Source organism: Pan paniscus, chromosome Y (assembly GCF_029289425.2).
Source record: "Pan paniscus chromosome Y, NHGRI_mPanPan1-v2.0_pri, whole genome shotgun sequence".
Lineage (NCBI taxonomy): Eukaryota > Metazoa > Chordata > Mammalia > Primates > Hominidae > Pan > Pan paniscus.
This window is the reverse complement of record NC_073273.2, coordinates 43026290-43049006: the sequence shown is the minus strand read 5'-3', so window position 1 is coordinate 43049006 and position 22717 is coordinate 43026290. Positions and strand designations below refer to the sequence as shown.

Genomic DNA, 22717 nt, shown 5'->3' with positions numbered 1-22717 from the left:
ATCCATTTACTCATCTATTATCTACCATTTATCTATCATCTATCTATCCATTATCATTCCATCTACCTATGTATCCATCTTTCATCCATTCATTCATCCACTATCTATGTATCATCTATTCATCTATCCATCTATTTATTACCTACTTATCTGTCTATTATGTATCTATTTATCAATCATCTATCTACTATCTATCATCTATCCATCTAGCTATAGTGTATCTATTCTATCATGTATTTATTTATCTATTATCTATCTATCCATCTTCTAAGTATCTATCTCATCCATCTATCAAGCTATCTGTTATATATTTATTCCATCTATCTTCCATCCATCCATTCATTTGTTATCTATCTTTCTATGTATTATCCATCATCTATCTATCCATTCATCTACCTATCTACCTAGCTATCATTTTTTATCTATCATGCATTCGTGTAGGTATTATGTATCCATTACATCATCTGTGTATCAATCTATTATCTATTTATTATTCATTTATCTATTATCTATATACCTATTACTTGTCTATCATCTATCTGTGATATATGTGCATGCACTTATGCCTGTCTAGATGTAGATGCATGTATGCGTGTGTGTATATGTATAGCTTTGTGTAGACGTAGATATTCATTAAGGATTTGAACTGCTTTATAGAAGTGCGTGAACCAACTTATGTGAATAATAAAATTGGATAAGGTACGGTCACAATATTTGAGCAATGTTGAATTCTGTGGGTGACTTTGTGGGGGGAGAATAATATTTCTGCTCTGTATATGTGAAAATGAATTTTGCTTCAAGAAGTTTGTAACCTAGTAGGGTAGAGATACACATGCTAATTCATATATATACATGTACACACATATACACATATATGCATATATACACACATACACATGCATGTGCATATATACACACATACACATACATACATACACATACACCCCATGATCCAAAATGCTCCACCTATTCTGACCCTACCGTATTGTGAATTTTATTTCCATATAAGCTGCAAATCCCCTCTGAGTGCAGACCACAAGCTCCAATATTTCACAATCATGTCATGGCTGGTCTCACAGCTAACACCTTACTTTGGGTCTCACATTCTTCACTGTGCAAGACATTGCATTCTTTAATTCCCAATTATTTTGGCTTATCAGATGTTCACTGCAATTCTCAAGGTGCGGAGGCTGTATCACCTTGTTTTGGAACTGAACTGAGGTCTGCTCACCCAATGCAGTAAGACCAGATGTATACAGTGAGGTTTGCAGTGGGAGAAAGGAGGGTGTTTATTTGCAGGGCACAAAACAAGGAGAATTGGGCAGCTCTTGATTAAACCCTGGCCTTCATGATGGCTTCAAGGTATGAATTCTTTAATTCACGGAGGCAGAGGTTACAGGCAAAGTCATAAGTCAATGCATGGAGGTTATATATTGGTTTGACCTAAAATGATGAGAAACCCCAAAGCAGAGGCCTATGGGTCTTAGGTGGATTTAAAGCCTCTCTGATTGTAATTCATGAAGCAGGAAAAACTTTGTCTTAAAATTTGGGATCAACAGGAAAGACAGTTCATCCTAACCCAGGGCTGTGACACCCAGGCCCTTCGGGAAGAAATTGAGAACAAGGAGTGGTGTTCAGAGTGTAACCCCCAGTTCCCCTTATTTGAAGTCTGGAGAGAGGGTGGTAGATCTATTGGGTGGGGGTCTGGGTTTCTGGAAACACAACTCAGAGACACATGCTAAGATGTTATATTTAGTTCTTGTAGGGGAGCCAAGCATCTTGTGACTCTAACTTCTTCCTTGGCAATTGTTTTAAGCTACGATTACCTTCTTGCTTATCAGGCTGCTCATTGACTTCTCAGAGCCAGCTAGATGCCTGGAATTTCCCTCCAAGGAACTCAAGATTTTCCTTCATTTCCATGTCTGGGGAATCCCACAGGCTCCAAAAAGAGGGGTCCTTACTCCATCTCAGGCTCTTCTCTTCTGTGTCTTTCTTGCTTGGTTGCAAAATCTGCAGAGAAGGAAGGTGGCAGGAGGAGAAGGTGCCACCCAGACACCCGAGACAGGCCAGCCACGAGACACCTGAGAAACATAGCAGAAGCTGCAGGCAACTGGCCATGGTGGCATTGGAGTACAAGGTGCAGTTCACAGGATTGAGTGTGGAGCACAGGTGTCCTACATAGAGGCATATATACAAGCAAAGAAATTGCACGTTTGCAATACAAAACATTTTAAAATTTAGAGCAAGGGTTAAATTGATTTAACAGTGTGGTGAGCTCATGGAACCCAAGTATTTGGTCAATCACTAGTCTAGGCATTGTCATGCAGGTATTTTCTAGATGAGATTAATGCTGAAATCCATAGACTTTGAGTAAAGCAGATTGCCCACCATGAGGTATGTGGGCCTTGTCCAATCAGCTGAAGACCGAAGGACAAGAAAAGACTGTGGGCCCTGGAGGAGAAAGGAATTTTGCCTCCACACAGAGGACTTTGGTCTTGAGCTGCAGCATCAGTTTTTCCCTGGGTCTCCAGCCTGCTGCTGGTCTACCCTGCAGACATTGGACTTACCAAGTCTCTTTAATCACATAAGCCAGTTTCTTCAAAACTCTGTGTACATGTGTGTAAATAAATATATATGTGTGTGTGTATAAAATATGTATGTGTGCATTTATGTGCATATATAGTATATGTGTGTATATATCATATATAGTATATATGTGTATGTATATGTAAATGTATGTAAGTGTATGTATATGTAAATATAAATATATGTATATACATGTATTTATATATTTATATGTATATATTTATATTTACATGCATATATATTTATTTATATATACACAAAGACATATATACTTATTTATATACATATACACACAACACATATATATTTATATATGTAACTGTTTATATAGTTATACATATAAACATATATATGTAAAACATGTATACTAGTATAAACATTTGCATATGTATATGTATACTTATATAAAAGTATATATAACTATATATACAGTTGACCTTTGAACAACACAGAGGTTAGAGGCACTGACTCCCCGCAGCACAGTAAAAAATCCACCTATAACTCAGTTGGGCATGGTGGCTCATGCCTGTAGTCCCAGCACTTTGGGAGGCCAAGGCAGGCAGATCTCTTGAGCTCAGGAATTCAAAACCAGCCAGGGCAAGATGGTGAAACTTTGTCTCTACTAAAGTACAAAATTAGCTGGTGTGGTGTGCACATCTGTGGTCCCAGCTACTCAGGGGGCTGAGGCAGGAGAATCACTGGGGAGCTGGGGAGGCAGAGGCTGCAGTGAGCTGAGATCACGCCACTGCATTCCAGCCTGGGTGACACAGTGAGAATCTGTCTCAAAAAAAGAAAAAATCCACCTGTAACTTTTGACTCCTCCACGACTTAACTACTAACAGCCTAATGTCCACCAGAAGCTTTAATGGTAACGTAAACAGTTAATTTACATAATTTTTTTTTACATTATATGTATTCAATACTGTATTTTTTTTTTTTTTTGAGATGGAGTGTTACTCTGTCACCTAGGCTGGAGTGCAATGGTATGATCTTGGCTCAGTGCAACCTTCACCTCCCAGGTTCAAGCGATTCTTCTGCATTAGCATCCCAAGTAGCTGGGATTAAAGGCATGTGCGACCATGCCCAGCTAATTTTGTATTTTTACTAGAGATGGTTTTTGCCATGTTAACTAGGCTGGTCTCGTACTCCTGATGTCAAGTGATTACCTGCCTTGTCCTCCCAAAGTGCTGGGATTACAGGCATGAGCCCCCATGCCCGCCCTCAATACTGTATTCTTACAACACAGTAAGCTAGAGAAAAGAAAACGTCATGTAAGAAAATCATTAGGAAGAGAAAATATATTTACTAGTTATTTATTTATGGCGTTAGCAAGTATATTCTTTTTTTAAACTTTCATTTTCAATGGATCATCCTAAAGGTCTCCATTCTTGTTGTCTTCACGTTGAGGAGCAGGAGGAGGAAAAGGAGGGGTTGGTCTTGCTGTCTCAGGGATGGCAGAGGTGGAAGAAAATTCACATATAAGTTCAAACCTGTGTTGTTCAAGGGTCAACTACATGCACACACAAACACATTCTATTAGTTCTGTTTTATCCTGAGTAATACATCAGGCAACAGGTGCAATGCACATTAATAGTATAAATTCGCATTTCCACTCACTGAGTATCCTTGCAAGTGGTGAAATTACACATTGCACAATTGTTGACCATGCCACATAGGACATGAACATTTATGTCTGTTATAAAACTTATGAGCAGAGAGTGCAAACTGTAAAAGGAAACCATTTTCAGAGCTCTGAGAAGCTGGGTTGTACATGTATATGGAAAACCTCACACTGTCAAAGTTAGTAGAAACCCAGGTAAGTAACCAAATGGTCTGAGCCACCAAAACTGTTCCAAATTGGAGGGCAGTTTGTGATTGTAGTGATTCTTTTGTTGGTTGTCAACTTACAGGCCATGCCTTGTCTCTCTTTTTTCTTTCTTTCTTTCTTTCCTTCTTTCTTTCTTTCTTCCTTTCTTTTTCTTTCTTTCTTCTTTCCTTCTCTCTCTTTCTTTCCTTCCTTCCTTCTTTCTTTTTTTCTTTCAGACAGGGTCTTGCTCTGTCTCCCAGGCTAGAGCGCAGTGGTGCAATCATAGCTCACTGCTGCCTTGACCTCCTGGGATCAAGTGATTCTCCCACCTCAGCCTCCCAGGTAGCTGGGAACACAGGTGTGCACCACCATGCCAGGCTAATTTTTTGATTTTTTATAGACAAGGTGTCTTGCCATGTTGCCCAGACTGATCTTTAAACTCTTAGGCTCAAGCAATCCTTCCACCCCAGCCTCCCAAAATGCTAGAACTACAGGCATGAACAATAATGTCTGGTCTTGCCTTGTCCTTTGAAAAGAAGGAGGAGGCTTCAGGCAAGAAGAAACAGAATAACATAAGATATACAAAACGCAACTGAAAATAGGTTATAAGGAATACAGATTATAAATGAGTGATAGAAAACCAGGGTGATATGATAGTGAGGGCTGACAATGAAATTACACGGATGTACACAGATGGTGATGTGTCTGTACTTTCTGGCAGTCCAAATAAAGAAAGAACATAGTCCTTGACAGTTTTCAATATTAAACAGAAGAAAGAGTGGTGCTATTTAAGAAGCAAATCCTTTTTTGATTCTGGACTCCCATTTTCTTGGGACTTCCTATATATAGAGGAGAGATATATAAAGTGGACACAGCCTTTCCAGGTATTTCAGGATCTGACTCAGTAATCAATTTCACAAGGATGTTTATCAATGCATCATTTGACAGCAGTTGCTGGCAGCTCTTGAAACACAAATACCAAGGCATGGCAGTAATAATCAAGTTATCTCCAGCCTGAGTGACAGAGCGGGACTCTGTCTCAAAAAAAAAAAAAAAATAGCTAGTCTGATTGGAATAAGAAGATATGTAATTATGGTTTCAAATTGCTTTTCTCTGATGATTGGTCATGTTGAGTAAATTTTCATATGCTTGTTGGCCGTTTATATGTCTTCTTTTGAAGATTGTGTGTTCATGATTTTTGTGCATATTTTAATACGGTTATATGGGTTTTTTTGGTTGTTGTTATGAGTCACTACCAAGGATAATATATATTTAACCTTTCTAAAGTGTGTTTTATCATTGAATCTGTTTTGAAAGAACCATCCTGTGAGGTTAGGATTCTGTGGACTACCTACTCATGGAGCAAAATTCTGTCCCAGAGTGTGCAGGAAGTTTTTTCATCCTGGAAAAATATACATAGGCAGTAATGAAAAACCTGCAGCATTATTGTTAATAATAATGATAAGTATTATTAGTATTATCATTACTTTATGTTACAGGATATGTATTCATGAGGTACTGGTTGTCTACCAAGTCAAACCTTCTCAGTCTTTGTTCTTTCCCCAGTCAGGCTTCACCAGAATTCCAGGGAATCCAGGCTGGCTGAACTCACTCAATTCTTGGAAGAATTCCTTCAGCTTTCCAGCACTCAGGATCACAAGAGAGAAAGAGCCGTCGTTCACCCATAGAGCACGGAAGGAGATGGAGAAATGGCTTCCTTTCTCATCTCCCTGGTGCAGCCTTACAGTTATCCTAAAATCCTCACAAGGTCTTCCAGGGTCAAATGTCAGTTGCCACTTTGGCGGCAAACCCAATCATAAATCCTCAAATGGGCTTTTTCTCTTTTCCTGTTTCTTGTCCTTCCCTCCACTTCCTGAGCTCTTGCTCCAGGGAGGGAATGGGCTCCAATTCCAAATAAATAATTGCACAGAAACCTCAGTCTCCTCTTCTGCCCTGAGTGCTTCTGTGAGTATAGGTTACCTACAAGATGAATTCTTGGAGACATTAAAAACAAACAAAAAAGAATGCACAGTGTTCTTGGAAATCAGTTCATTGTATTTCTGTAACATCTACAAAATAACATCATCTTTATTCTTAAAATAATAATTCATAGGACCTTTCTGGCTGTTTCTTAACTAGTCTCAGATGAAAGTTATAGAAAGAAAAATAGCAACTAGATGTATTCCGGTTAAGTATTTGAATTGTGAGAAGAAAGAAAAATGCCTTAGAAATACCTGTCCGAAAAGTGCACACACACACACGCAATACACACGCACACACACACAAACACATACACACACAAACACACACATACACCTAGACATACACACACGCACATACACACAGGCACATACACGCACACACACACATACACATGTACACACGGGCACACGCACACACACACGCACATACACACACAGTATCAAACTGATGAGGGGCTAATACCTAAACGATACAAAGTATGCCTATTTTTTAAAATTAATCTTTCTACCCTTTTTTTTTTTTGAGACAGAGCCTCACTCTGTCACTTAGGCTGGAGTTCAGTGGTGCTATCTTGGCTCACTGCAACCTCTGCCTCCTGGGTTCAAGTGGTTCTTGTGCCTCAGCCTCCTAAGTAGTTGGGATTACAGGCGTGCACCACCACACCCAGCTAATTTTTTGTATTTTTAGCAGAGATGGGGTTTCGCCATGTTGGCCAGGCTGGTCTCAAACTCCTGGGCTCAAGCGATCCTTCTACCTCAGTCTCCCAAAGTACTGGCATTACAGGCATGAGGCACTGCTCCTGGCCAGTATGCCTATTAAGATGAATATAAAATCCAAGAAGAAAGGCAAAATGGGTAGAAATAATAATTCTTAGAAGAAGAAACTCGAATAGTTTGAATGCATATAGCAGACAGGGTGATCTCTCCCATCCTAAAGATGTCATGTCCTACTTCCCAGAACCTATACATGTGTTATGCACCATGGCAGTAGGAAATTCAGGTTGTAGATGGAATTAAATTTTCTCTAATCAGTTGATCTTAAAATAAGGGGAGTATCCTGAGTAACACAGGTGGTCCCTTGTGACCACTAAGGTCCTTAAAAGATTGTAGGGAGGGAGAACTAAAGAGGTGGCAACTTGAGAAAGACTAGACCCAGTGGCTGTGGCTGGCTTTGCAGATGGAGAAATGGGCCATGAGTCAAGAAACGTTGGTAGCTCCCATTAAACCAAAAGTAACTGAGAGAGATTTCAATCAGTTCAGAAAGTTTATTTTGCCAAGGTTAAGGGTGTGCCCATGACACAGCCCCAGGAGGTCCTGATGACATCTGCCTAAGCTGGCTGGAGTACAGCTTGGTTTTATGTATTTTAGGGAGACATGACACATCAATCAATACATGTAGGATGTATATTTGTTTGGTCCAGAAAAGCAGGACAACTCAAAGTGGCAGGCAGAGGGGCTTCCAATTGGTTGAAAGAGTTATTATCAGTAGAAAGGAATGTCTGGGTTATGATAAGGGTTGTAGAGACCAAGGTTTTATGATGAAGATGAAGCATCCAGGTAGCAGGCTCCAGAGAGAATAGATTGTAAATGTTTCTTATCAGAGTTAGAGAGTCTGTTCTATCAGTGATTCCAAAAGGGAGGAGGGCATGATGAGGCACATGTCCAGCTTCCACTTCCCATCATGGCCTGAAGCAGTTTTTCAGGTTAACTTTGGAGTGCCCTTGGCTGAGAGGAGGGGTCCGTTCAGATAACCGGGGGGCAGGGAGTGGGGGGTGGGGAGGAAGCATTAGAATTTTATTTTTAGTTGACACTCCTAAAAGCTGGAAATGGCAAGAAAATAGATTGTCCCTGTATAGAGCCACCAGAAGGAATGGGGTCCTGCCAATACATCAGTTTTATCCCAGGGAGACTCATTTTGGACTCTGACTTTCACATCTGGAAGATACTCAATGTGTGTTGTTTTAAACCACTGAACTTGTGAGACTGCATTGTAGCATCCCTAGAAAACTCATTCAATGAGTATGAGGAGATGCCAAAATCAAAATGTAGTGAGAAATAAAAATGAAGATAATAAGATATCACTTTATACAATTAGAGGAGAGGGAGGAGGAATAAGAAGACAGAAAGAGGAAAAACATGTTTTGTTGCATTTTTTTCAGGCAGTGTTATCATCAAGTCAGTGTTTTTCCTATTCTATAGGAGAACATGTTAATAAGGCAGCCTGTTATTGAAACATGGTACAGACAAGGCCAGTTTCAGTCTTGCAAATGGATGAGAGAAAGCCTGGAATATTCGTGGCTGGTTTATCAACCTACTGTCCTCAAATGGGGCACTGAACTATTTGACTAAAATGTTCTCATTTTATCACCCTACAGACCCATGTGACAGTAGCCACAGGAGATTCACACACTCATCATCCTGCTGTTCAAATTTCCCTACAAGACAAATGCCCCTGGGCCCTTTGCACCTTCTGGCCTCTCTGCTTGGAAGCTTCTTTCTCCAAATACTGAATGATTTATTCCAAAACCACCTCCTCAGAATGACTCTTCATCTCCCTTTCCAAAATTACCTTCTCCTTCCTCTTTGCCCTGATTCAGTTTTGGAAACAGTTCCTATGTGAATTTAGTGTTATTGTACTGTGTCTGACTCTCTGTCTAGAACGTGAACTCAATGGAAACTTCAGTGGTCCTACTCATGGCCCTGTCTAGGGTTAGGGGTAGAGGTAGAGTTAGGGTTAGGGTTAGGGTTAGGATTAGGCATCCTGGAGCCATCAATAGCTTTTGAATGAATGAATGAGCATGGCCAGGTCTACATTAAGCAGTGAGGAGGACAGCAAGGGCCATCAGGCTGTCATAAGAAAAGAGTAGAAACATACCTATTACCAGTGGAAAATCAGAGTTAGGGGACACTACCTGGGTCTCTCAGATTCTGAGACACCTGCCTATATCGTAAGCCTCCTTCCTTGAGTGGTTCTGGACCCCAACTACACAGTGAAGTTACCTGTGATGGCCTTTAAGGTGACTTTGGTAGTCACCTATGAGCATCCAGAAATACCTGAGCCAATGGTTCTGCCTATAGGCATTGAACTTCATTGATCCTGGGTGTAGTCTGGATTCTGGGTGTGCAAATGTTCCATGGCCAAAGGCCCATGGCCAAATCTACATCCTATATGTCTGTGGTCTTGGGATACTTAGAAGTCTTCTATACATATTTTTCAAAGAGTTGTTTTAATAGAGAGGCAGCATACCTCCAGCCTTCTCTTTCTCTTTCCCCCATACTATTTCTCAGTAGAAGATTTGATGTCTACTGCCAATTGGAAAACACTCACTTGGCACATTGCACATCCTTTCCCCTATGTAATTCTATATAGGAGACACAATGTTCCTTCTTGTATCCCTTCAACTCCCCCCTGGTCTTCAAATTGCATCATACATTGTGTGCTGGCACTACCTACCTTTGTTATGGGTCTACACTTTTGTTCTCATGGCGTCTCTTGGGGAATTCCATGAATTCCTACACTGCTTCTGAGAATGAATGACAGGCATTCCTTAGGGTCGAAAAATATTGGCCATTTTCTTTGGGAGCTAAAAGGAAAATATTGCCCACTCAATCACTTTCTCTTTATTACTTTCCATTTCTATTCTTTATGATACTCTTGGAAAATTAAAATATGGCCAGTTCCAATTATGGCTGAACACATGGCCAAAAAAAGAAGACTTAGCCTCAAAGAAAAGAAAACTGTGGCATTTTTCTCCCTGTAGAGAACTATATTTATGTCATAAATATAAATGGATAGTACAATGACTCTCAAATCCTAAGGGATAGACACCCATGTGTAGACACATGTTTAGTCTAAATCAAGTTTAAAATTGGGTTTGATTTACTCTTCTGAAGAAAATATGACCTTCTTTATAAGAAAGATTGGCAAATTCAGGATCTCCCATTTTCCCTGACCCATGACATCGTCTGCCTCCCACATCCCAAACCAATTTGATGTTCACTACACATTTGTTTCTCTCTTGGGGTCTAGGCATCATCGTATCCATTTACAGGTTGTTAGACTCACAAGAAGAACATTTGCACTCCCAGAATTCAGACTACACCCAGTTCCAGTGAAGTCAAATCTATGTAGTTAGATAGATTTGCATAGGTGCAGGTGCTTTGGTAGCTCACAGGTGACTTCAAAAGTCACCTTAATGGCCATCACAGGTGGCTTCACTGTGTATCTGGAGCCAAAACCACTCATAGAAGAAGTCTGATATGGTTTGGTTGTGTCCTCACCCAAGTCTCATCTTGAATTCCCATGTGTTGTGGGAGGGACCCAGTGGGAGGTAATTGAATCATGGGGACAGGTCTTTCTTACGCTGTTCTTGTGATGGTGAATAAGTCTCATGAGATCTGATGGTTTTATAAAGGGGAGTTTCCCTGCACAAGTTCTCTCTTTGCCTGTTGCCATCCATGAAAGACATGATTTGTTCCTCCTTGCTTTCTGCCATGATTCTGAGGCCTCCCCAGCCACGTGGAACTGCAAGTCTATTAAACCTCTTTCCTTTGTAAATTTCCCAGTCTCAGCCATATCTTTGTCAGCAGTGTGAAAACAGACTAATACAATGTCTCACCATGCAGTCAGGTGTCTCAGAATCAGAGAGACCCATGGAGAGCTCCTAACTGATTTTCACTCACAATAGGTGTGCTTCTACTCTTCCCCTATGACAGCTTGATGGCTCTTGCTGACTTCCTCACTGCTTAAGAAGATATTATGTCCCTGTCCAGAAGTTGACCCTATAAACATAGACCTGGCCATGGTCATTCATTCAATAGCTATTGATGGCTCCAGATTGCCTAATCCTAACCCTAACCCTAGACAGGGCCATGAGTGAGAATGTTGAAGCTGCCATGCAGCTCACATTCTAGTGAGAGAGTCATATGCAGTAAAATCAACACCAAAGTCACATAAGAACTGTTTCCAAAAGTGAATCAGAGCAAAAGGAAAGGAGAAGGTGATTATGGAAAGTGGTAGGTGAAAAGCCACTCTGAGGAGGTGGTGTTGGAATAAATCATTCAATATTTCGAGTTGGAAGCTTCCAAGCAGAGGGGCTAGCAGGGGCAAGGGGCCTGGGGTTAAATTTGTCATTCAGGGAAGGTTGAACAGCAGGATGATTAGTGTGTGAGTCTGTGACTGCAGTCACAAATTATCACCGATGCCACAGCTTAAAACAACACCCATTTATTCTGTTACAGTTTTGAACATCAGAATAAAATAAAGATGTCTGCAGAGCTGTGTTTCTTCTGAGTATTTTAGGAGAAAAACAATTTATTTCTGTTTCTGGCTTTTAGAGGCTGCCTGCATTCCTTGGCTCATGACATCTTCCTGTATCTTCAGATTACATCATGCCAACCCCTACTTCCTGCAGCCTGTGTCTTTTCTGTAGCTTTGACTCTTCCACTTCCCTTTTGTAAGGTTCTCTGTGATGAGAGCAGACCCACCTGGATAAGGCAGGTGTTCTGAACCTCTCCAAGCTATACCTGATGAGCAGAGATGACAGAGTGGCTTGAAAAATGTTTAGGAATGTCTACAACTGGTTGAATGTAAACCAAGACTGACAAATACCCGTCCAAATCAAACAATGTGCTGATATATTCAGCTCCAATCAGCTGAGGTGTAGGCACCAACACTCATCCCAATCTGGTCTCCCTGGATAGCCACAGTGTGGAATGCTCCATTTTGAAGGCATATAGTAGAGTGAATGTTGCTATAAGAAACTGTATCCCAGTCAATTCAGACTTCTGCAACAAAATACCTTAGATTGCATGGCTTACAAACAGCAGACATTGATTTCCCATAGTCCTGGGGCTGGGAGTCTAATATCAAGGAATGGCAGATTCAGTTTCTAGTGAAGACTCGCAACCTGGTCTCATCCAGATACTCCTGGCACTGAGTGCTTGAATTTGAAGAAATATAGAAAAGCGAAGGTTGGTGTAAGGAACCGTATTCTAGTCCACTCAGACTTCTTCAGCAAAATACCATAGCCTAGGGGACTCACAAACAGCAGACATTTACTTTTGATACTTCTGGAAGCTGGGAGTCCAAGCTCAAGGTGGGGCACATTCAGTGTCTTGTTAGGACCCGCTTCCTGGATTAAGATGGAGCCTTCTCGCTGTGTCCTTATATGGTGGAAGGGGCGAGGGAACTCTCTGAGGTCCTTTTCCTAAGGGCACTGATCCCATTCATCAGGCTCCACCTTATGACCTCATCACCTCCCAAAGGCCCTACCTCCCAACAACATCACCTTTCAGGTGAGGATTTCAGTATATGAGTTTGGGGTGGGACATACACATGCAGACCATAGCAGACTCATAACCTCAACATGCATGAGTGCATATTTATTCTAAACCAAATTAAGAGACAGGAAGCACGATAATTTTTGTGTGTATGCCATTTAAGATTTGAAGGGCTGCTGTGTAGTTGAAATATCACAGACATTCTACAGGGTCCCTAGGGATGTACCTGTGATCCATGAAACTTACCTAAAGGGGGATTTTTGTCTCCCGAAAAGGAAAACCCACACAATATAGCTGGTGGAATGTGGAACAAACTTACACTAAATGAATTGAAATATCATGCCTATTGCTGGAGGCTGGGCAAGCCTTCGCAAGGGTGTTGCAGGTTTAACTTAGTCATCAATTGGGCTATACAACTACATGGCAATTATATAACCAGACAGGAAACTGCAGCCATTGAATTTTATTTCTTTTGAAAACATACTGATATCTGTTACCTTAATTATTCTTAAAAATGAGTTAAGCTCATTAGCTATTGTTTCTTGCTTTTTATAGCCTTCCTAATGAATAAGGTGGATGCAACTTCAGATCTTCTGACCTATTGTGGATCTGTTCATTCTCCTTCTATGAAGGTTACACTCTATTATTGCTACTGTATCTTTGTTTGCAATTAATTTGGCCACCCAGCTTATATGCTTGGACTATTGTTTCCATGTGTGGACAATATGCAAAGTGTATCTGTCTTCCTGCAAAACAAACAAACAAAAATGATATCATTTTCCAAGTGTCTCATAGGTGTTCACAGCCAGTGGCAATGTTTCTGTAGGAACATGTTACTTGCATTTTATTCCCTTAACAATCATGATATGTTTAGTCTCTCTAGCAAGCTGTTACATAACAGCAACAGGCTGTGAGTCACTTAGGAATATAGGGGATTCTGCTAAGTAAACAAAATCAGCTCCTTTTTGTTACTTCTTCATAACAGGTATGGAAACTGTGGGTGGTTCATTTAGAACAAAGGTCTCATATTTAAAGATTTGAATTCAAGGGCACTAGTGCTTTTTCCTAGGACAGACACAAGGTAGGAGATAAAATTATTTTATTTTATTTATTTTATTTTGAGACAGGGTGTTGCTCTATTGCCCAGGCTGGAATGCAGTTGTCTGATTATAGCTCACTGCAGCCTCCACCTCCTGAGCTCAAGTGATCCTCCCACCTTAGCCTCCCGAGTAGCTGGAACTACAGGTGCGTGCTACCACGCCGGCTAATTTTTTTGTATTTTTTGTAGAGACAGGGGTCTCATCATGTTGCCCACCTGGTCTTGAAATCCTGGGCTCAAGTGCTCCTCCTGCCTTGGCCTCCCCAAGAGTTGGGATCACAGGCGTGAGCCACCGCGCCCAACCTGAAAAGCTCTCATATTTTAAGACTCTAATTCATGTGTACTTACTGCTTTTTTCTAGGACAAACAGAGAGTAGGAGGTCAAATTATGTTGTTCAATTCAGGTATTTTTAAAATGTATCCACTTACATAGTCTAACTTGCAGTAAGCATCTTAATAAACCATTTTAATGAAAGGATGGTGGAAGGTAAAGTCCCTAAACTGGGGCTGATGATCATGAGATATACGTTGTGATAATTGTGGTGATACAATTAGACGGGGAATACATAATCCAATCGGAGCCAGTCAGGGCAGGGGGTTGGGGTAGCTCCCTGCAGGCAAGACTCCAGGTAATGGCTAGATGTGAGAGACCAGGATCCCACTGGCTAGGAGAAAGCAGCAGGAGCCAGAGGATGTGGGGAACACAACAGGTATTCTGTGTCTTCTCCCCACCTTCCCCACTAAAAAAATTCCATGTCCGCTCGAAACTTTGAAATAGGACCTTATTTGGAAATTCAGTCTTTGTAAATGTAATTAGTATGGGATGTCAAGATGAAGTCATGCTGGATTCAGGACCCTAAATGCAATGACAGGTGTACTTATAAGAGACAGAAGCGGAGACACAGACACAGAGGAGAAGGCCACCTGGAAACAGAGGCAGAGACTGGAGTGATGCAGCCACAAGCCTAGGGACACCTGGAAACCCCAGGACCTGGGAGAGGCAGGAAGGATCCTCCCCTAGAGCCTCCAGAGGGAACTAAGTACACCTGTAGTGGCTTAAACTGTGCCACAAGCCCAGGGGTTCCTGGAGCCTCTAAGATCTGGAAGAGGCAGGAAGGATGCTCTTCCTAGAGCCTCCAGAAGGAACTGAATACAACTATAGTCGATTGAACCATAGTCTCCCAAAAAGATATGTCCACATCCTGACCCCAGAACATGTGAATGGGACCTTATTTGGAAACACGGCATTTGGAGATAGAACCAAGTCAAGAATCTCAAGGTGAGTTCATCCTGGAATAGGTTGGGCCCTAAATGCAATGTCAGATGTCCTTCTATGAGACATAAGAAGAGACACAGACACAGAGGAGAGGTTCACATGGATATGTAGGCAGGGACTGCAATGATTCACCCAAGGTCCAGGAATGCCAAGGATTGCTGCTGGCTACTGGAAGCTAGGGAGAGGCCAACAAGAGAACTAGGAGATCAAAAATAACTTACTTTTACATTTAAAAATAACTAAAAGAGTATAATTGGATTATTGGCAACACAAAGGGTAAATGCTTGAGGGGCTGGATACCCCATTCTCTGTGATGTGATTGTTATGTATTGCATGCCTGTATCAAAACATTACAGATATCCCATAAACATATACACCTCCTCTGTAGCCACAAAAATTATCAATAACAAATTCTGAAAAAAACAGAGCTGGGAGGTAATACATTTATGTTGCTTTCAGCCACCCAGTAGGAGGTAATTTTTTCTAATCTTTTTTTAATTGTCATTTTTGGACAGGCACGGTGACTCACGCCTGTAATCCCAGCACTCTGGGAGGTGGAGGTAGGCAAATAACGTGAGGTCAGGAGTTCGTGACCATCCTGGCCAACATGGTGAAACCTCCTCTCTACTAAAAACACAAAAATTAGAGAGGCATGGTGGCACATACCTGTAATCTCTGCTACTTGAGAGGCTGAGGGATGAGAATCATTTGTACCCAGGAGGTGGAGATTGAGTGAGCCGAGATCAAGCCACTGCACCCCAGCCTGGGTGACAGAGTAAGTGTCTCAAAAAAAAAAATTGTCATTTTATAGCTCCCCACTGCAGCTGCCCCCCACCCTTCCCTTTGATGATCACTTTTGCAGGCTTCAGCGGTACCAGGGAAAAAGTTGGGGCCTGGCAGCCCCACTATACTGCCAGCCAGGGAGAACAAGTCACAATTACGAATTATCACAATAATTAGTGTCTGTTCTTGGGGTATCTGCAAAGTGTGCAAAGTGAGGAGGCCCCAGCTCCCCCTCATGTAGGGGCCCATTTGGCAGGGAGCTTGCTTTAGAGACAATGATATTCCTTCAGCCTGATGGAATTGATGTAGATGAACCTGGTGGCATTAATTGGCTCCTAATCGCCCTGCACATTCATGCTCACCAGCTCCTCATTTTAGAGAGACAGTGGGGACTCCTGTCTGAGGATGTCCACCTGGCTCTTGAAGACAGACACCTGCACTTTCCCTTCCACTCACTCCTGGGACTTGGTGATGCAGTGGTGGACAAATTCACATTCAGGGCTGTGCCAGAAACCGGTGTACACCAGCGCAGCAAATTTCAAGCCCAGGCCTTGTTTGATTTTGCACTCTTCCTGATTCATGGTGAAGGCCTGGATGTGTAAATGAGCATGGTAAAGGATGGTGCCTGCTGGGGTCTCATAGATGCCTCAGGACTTCATTGCAATGAAATGGTTCTCCATGATGTCAATATGGCCCAGGCCATGCTTGCTTGCAGCTTCGTTCAGGTACACGCAGAGCTCCTAGGAGGTCTGGTGGGTGGCGCCATCCTTGACGTTGGTCACCTTCACGGGGACCTCTTTTTTGAACTCAATCTAGGGAATGTCAGGGGTGTTGGGGGCTTTGGTCAGGTCCTTAGTCTTTGTGTAGAGACCGGGAGGTGCTTATGGTACTTGTGTTTCTCCAGGATTCCAGCCTCATAGCTGATACACATGAGGTTCTCGTCCATGCTCCACGGGTTCTTGAGAGTGACTGGGATGGGAATCCGATGTTGCTTTGTGTATTCCGTCAGATCATTGCAGCCGTTGAGCCAGTAGTAGAACTCGGGCATCCTCCAGGGAGCAATGACCTTAATCTGAGGGCCAGTGAGCAGGTGAGCTCAAACTGGACCTGATCGTTCTCCTTTCCCATGATGCCATAGGATACGTACTTGGCCCCCTCCTGCTGGGTGATTTCCACTTGTTTGTGGGCGATGCAGAGCCTAGCCAGAGAGGTGCCCAGGAGGTAGTAGTCCTCATACAGGGTGCTGGACTGGATGGCCGGCCAGATGAACTCCTCCACAAACTCCCTGCTGACATCCTCAATGAACACCTTTTTGGCCCCAAGCTTGCATGCCTTCTTCCTGTCTTTCTCAAAGTCTTCCTTCTGGCCAATGTTGGCCAGGTAGGCAATGACATCATGTCCTTGTTCCTTCAGCCACACAAGCATGCAGGAGGTGTCCAGGCCACCACTGTGGGCCAGAACCATGGATCCTTTGCTGGACATAGCATCTGGGATTGGAGGTGCGAGTTCCCTGCATCTGAAATCTGTCTTCACGGTGCAGTAAACCACTTGTGCCCCGTGCCGCAGAAGCAGGTGACAGAGCAAGAGGAGGTAATTTTTTTACAGCAGCTGTACCAAACTAATACTGTTCAGTTTAGCAGCAACACCCAAATCAATGAGGAATATCAGGTTGGTTAGCACACTGACCAAGAGTTTGGGTCAGCACTGACTCCAGGCCCATGAGCCATGCTCAGACACTGTGTGGAGAGTGTTGTGGTGTACACTGAAGGAGTTTTGAACTCTCCTTTGGAGCACCATGGCCTTGGTGTGGCTGTCAGATGTGCTTGGATTCAGTGCCTATCAGCTGAGGAGCTGAGCCTATTGAGAATTCTGCGTGTCAAAATTGGTCAGCATTTGAGGCAGTTCTGGGCTATCAGGGGGAGACAAGTTTCCATGGCAGACACGAGCCAGAGTCGAAGAGAGAAAGGCAGAGGAGGCAAGATAATGGCCTCTGAAAGAGGGCCACATCCCAATCTCCTATGAATATGGTACCCTGCAATGGAGAAAGGGAATACAGGTTGCAGATAGAATTAAGGTGGCTAACTCACTCGACCTTAAAACTAGGAGATTGTTTTTGATTATTCAGGCTGGGCCCAATCTAATTGCGAGAAGTCAGGCTGGATTCAGGACCCTAAATGCCATGACAGGTGTACTTGTAAGAGACAGAAAAGAAGACACAGACACAGAGGAGAAGGCCACTCGGAGACAGAGGCAGAGACTGGAATGATGTGGCCACAAGCCTAGAGATACCTGGAGCCCCCAGGACCTGGGAGAGGCAGGAAGGGTCCTCCCCTAGAGCCTCCAGAGGGAACTAAGTACACCTGTAGTAGTTTAAACTGTCCTTAGAGTCCTTAAAAGTAGAGAAAATTCAAGGCCAGCCTGGGCATCATAGCAAGACATTGTCTCTACTAAAAAGAAAAAAAAGGAAAAAAAGAAGCCAGATATGGAGGCGCACACCTGTAATATCAGCTATTCCGGATGCTGAGGCTAGAGAAATGCTTGATCCCAGGAGTTGAAGGCTGTAGTGAGCTATGACCGTGGTGCTGCACTCCAGCCTGGATGATAGAGCAGGACTCTATCTCAAAAAATTTAAAAAGCTGGGAGCAGTGGCTTATGCTTGTAATCCCAGCACTTTGGGAGGCTGAGGCAGGAGGATCACTTGATCCCAGGAAGTTGAAGCTGTAAGGACACCACTGCACTCCAGCCTGGGCTACAGAGTAAGACCCTGTCTCAAAAAAATAAAAAACAGCAGAAGAATCAGAGATAAGTATGGTTGTCTCTGGAAGCTGGAAATGAAGTTTCCTGTTTATAGTCAGCCGGAAAGGGAGACCTCAATTCTACAACCACAGGAAACAATTCTGTCACCATCCCTGAAAAGCAAGGAAATGAATTCTTCCTAACATCTTCTCTATTAAAATGCAGCCCTACTGATAACCTTTTTTTTTCACTTTTGTAATTATCACTTTAATGAGTAACTTAATATAAAAACCAGGAAAAAAAAATCTACATTTGTATCAGACCAAAGATCAGGTTTAAAAAATGCATACACCATACTTCTGTTCAAAATAGATTCCAGAAGGAAATTCACAAGGATTTTTCTTTCTTGGCAAAGGTGTTTACTTTTTAAAATAATGTGAACTTGTACTTGTGATTAAGGGGTACATGTGCAGGTTTATTACATTGTTACGTTGCGTGACGCTGAGCCTACCGACATCTTGATTTTAGCCCAATGAAGCTCTTGTTGAACTTCTCACCTCCAGAATTACTGAACTGTAGAAGTGTAAGAAAATAAATTTGCATCATTTAAGCAACTAAGTTTATAGCAATTTGTGACAACAGCCACAGAAAATTAATAAGTTGGCAAATGGGTGAGGGCCTGTGAACTCTCTATCTTCCCAGGAGGCAGCCATTTATCCAGTAATAATGCACTGTACATCAGGAATTACTGGGCCACAACGTGAGTCATTTCTAGTGGTAGGAATTGACTGCCGATCCCCCCCTGCTGTACCTTGGTCTTCTCACCTGTGAGCCATTGGGCCCCCTTGTGAGTAACTAGGAAGGTTAACAGAAGAGCCAGTGTCCCTGAACTACTCTTTCTCAAGGTGAAATTGACCTGTCATGGGCCCCGTCAGGGTTATCACTCAAAAAAGCCAATGAGCCAGTGTAAACAGGAGATTCCTTCAAATCAGAGTATCCTCTGGGAGATGCACGATCCATATTCTACTTGCTTCAGAAACAACTCGGGTGTTCGCCAAAAATGCGCAGCCCCAGGTCAAACGCTCGGATTAGCTCAATGAAGGTTTCTGGAATGGGGCCTCCACTGTCTCATTTTCTGGTTCTCCGATGGGTCCTTCCTGGTATCACCTCCCCATAAACACCTTATCCTCAAATCCTAGTCTCTGCTTGTGCTTCTAGGGGGAACTCAGTTTCCTACATTTAATTCTGCTTAAACCCCTACCCCAATAACCCTACCATAACCCTACCAATAACTCTTTCAAGCAATCCATGTAAGTTGTATGAGCCATAGACAGATAAACTAAGTGTAAGAAATGTTTGAATAAACAGATCAAACATTTAGATTTTAACTCAAGTTTATTTATGTTTTTTTCCAGTTGAAAAAGAAAGAAAACTTATAAAGAATAACGAACTCCCTAAAGGCAAAGGGAAAATGTTTGTATACTTATCTAATTCATATTGAAATCTGCATAAGATATTCATACATATTTAACTGCATAACTTAAATTTATACATGTTTTAATGAATATCAATTTATTGTATTGTAATACATAAATATTTTATAACATACATTATATTGATGACACATTTAAATGTATTGATATATTATAAAATATAAATATATAATTTATATAAACAAATTTTAATTAGATGTTATAAGTTAATTAGATAACTTGATTAGGTAAACATTAGATATTTTAAAATGAATGTATCATATATAATATACAAATATATAAATATAATATATAATATATAAATGTATTATAAATACATAATGGAATGAATATATCATTATAACAAATATTACATAATATAGAAAGATATTTATATTATGATGTCTGTTATATATTCATATGTAACTTTTTTTTTTTTTTCAGATGGCGTCTCACTGCATTGCCCAGGCTGGAGTGCAATTGCGAGATCTCGGCTTCACTGCAACCTCTGCCTTCTGAGTTAAGTGATTCTCCTGCCTCAGCCACCCGAGTAGCTGGGATTACAAGGGTGCCCCACACCCAGCTAATTTTTGTATTTTTAGTAGAGATAGGGTTTCACTATGTTGGCCAGGATGGTTTCAATCTCCTGACCTTGTGATCTGCCTGCCTTCACCTCCCAAAGTGCTGGGATTACAGGCATAAGCCACCACATGCAACTTATGTGCCATATATTATATATAATAGAATATAGTGTGTATTTTATTAATATGATATAATTTTATAATATAGCTTATATACCCATATAATGTATATCTTATATACCCAATAATTTATGAAATATACTTACAGACCCATATATTTATATACTATATACTATTTGCATTATTAACCATAAATATTATAATTACTACATTAAATCATTTGTAATACAATTATTAACAAATATACACAAGATAAAATTGCTTTAATAAGTTTTAAAGAAACCAATGATACAACACGATGTGCCTGGAAATCAAGAAATCTCTTATAGTTGTTATAAGATGTTGAAAATGAGGGCCAGGCATGGTGGCTCATGCCCGTAATTCAAGCATTTTATGAGGCTGAGGCAGGAGGATCGCTCGAGCCCAGGAGTTTGAGACCAGCCTGGGCAACATAATGAAATCTTGTCTCCACAAAAAATATAAATGTTAGCTGGGCATGGTGGTGCATACCTGTAGTCCCAGCTACTCAGGAGGCTGAGGCAGAAGGATTACCTAGGCCAGGAGGTCAAGGCTACAGTGAGCCATAATAGTACCACTGCACTGCAGCCTGAGTGACAGATTGAGACCCTGTCTAAAAAAACAAACAAAACAAAACAAAACAACAACAACAGAAAAAGATGTTCACTTTCCTTTAAGGTTTCCATATTGCTTAATTAGGAGATATTTACAAAAGAATCTATTATCTTTATTTCAGGAAATAAATTGACAGAAAGGTTTTTTCCTGGAAAAAGCTGTTAGAAAAATCTTTAAAAATTAAAGTAAGATATTCTGTGTTAAAATTAGGTTTTAGTAAGCTGGAGAAGCACATTCCTAAAACTACACAGGCAAGCATGTTACCAATGTGATATGGTTTGGCTGTGTCCCCACCGAAATCTCATCTTGAATTGTACTCTTTGTAATTCCCATGTGTTGTGGGAGGGACCCAGTGGGAGATAATTTGAATCATGGGGGCAGTTTCCCCCATACTGTTCTCATGGTAGTGGGTGGGTCTCATGAAATCTGATGGTTTTATGAGGGTTTCTCTTTTGCATCTTCCTCATTTTTTGTTGCTGCCACCATGTAAGAAGTGCTTTTTGCCTCCTGCCATCATACTGAGGCCTCCCCAGCCATGTGGAACTGTAAGCACAATGAAACCTCTTTTTCTTCCCAGTCTTGGGTATGTCTTTATCAGCAGCATGAAATGAACTAAGACACAATGCAGTAAGAGTTTGCGCTGACATAGCATTCAGACTGATGAGGGCAGGTGTGCTAATTGAATGTCCCTGTGTCCTCCTTTCTCCCAGCCCTTGGCAGACATCAGTGATTTCTCTAAGTGGTTTTCTCTGCTCAGCCCACACACATCCCCAGACCGGTTCTCTATTTGCACTTCAGACAGGTTGGTACAGACCTGTTAAAAGCAGACAGGCAAGACAGCACACACTGTTCCCTGCTGAGATGTGGAATCCAGCAAGTGGGATTAACACAATTTAGGCCCTTGTGGAGTTCGAGCTATATCAATACACTCAATATTTTTGGATTTATTAACTAGACAAATGATGAAATCAATAAATGAATTTTTTTATTGCTTGACTTTTTAAATGATGACTTTTAGAAGCAGTGTAATTGGTTTTTTAAAAAATGTATGTTAATTTATGGGGTACACATGTGATTATGTAACCTAGACAGATTGTGCAGTGGTGAAGTCTTGGCTTCTGTATCCATCACTGGCATAATGCATTTGTGCCCATTAAGTAACTTGTTATCCCTCAGCACCCTCCTACCCTTCCCAGTCAGCAATGTCTATGATTCCGGACTTTACTCCTATGTGGTAACATTATTTAGCTCCTACTTATAAATAAGAACATGCACTATTTGTCTTTTTATTTCTGAGTTGTTTTACTTAAGAAAATAACCACCACTTCCTTCCATGTTGCTGCAAAAGATATGGTTGCAT

At 41.5% G+C, this 22717-nt stretch overlaps 1 pseudogene; it reads right to left on the bottom strand.

Annotated features, from left to right (window-relative positions):
• Positions 1 to 16048: 16048 nt before the first annotated feature.
• LOC129395497 (argininosuccinate synthase-like) lies at positions 16049 to 17297 on the bottom strand (annotated as a pseudogene).
• Between the last annotated feature and the right edge of the window lie 5420 nt (positions 17298 to 22717).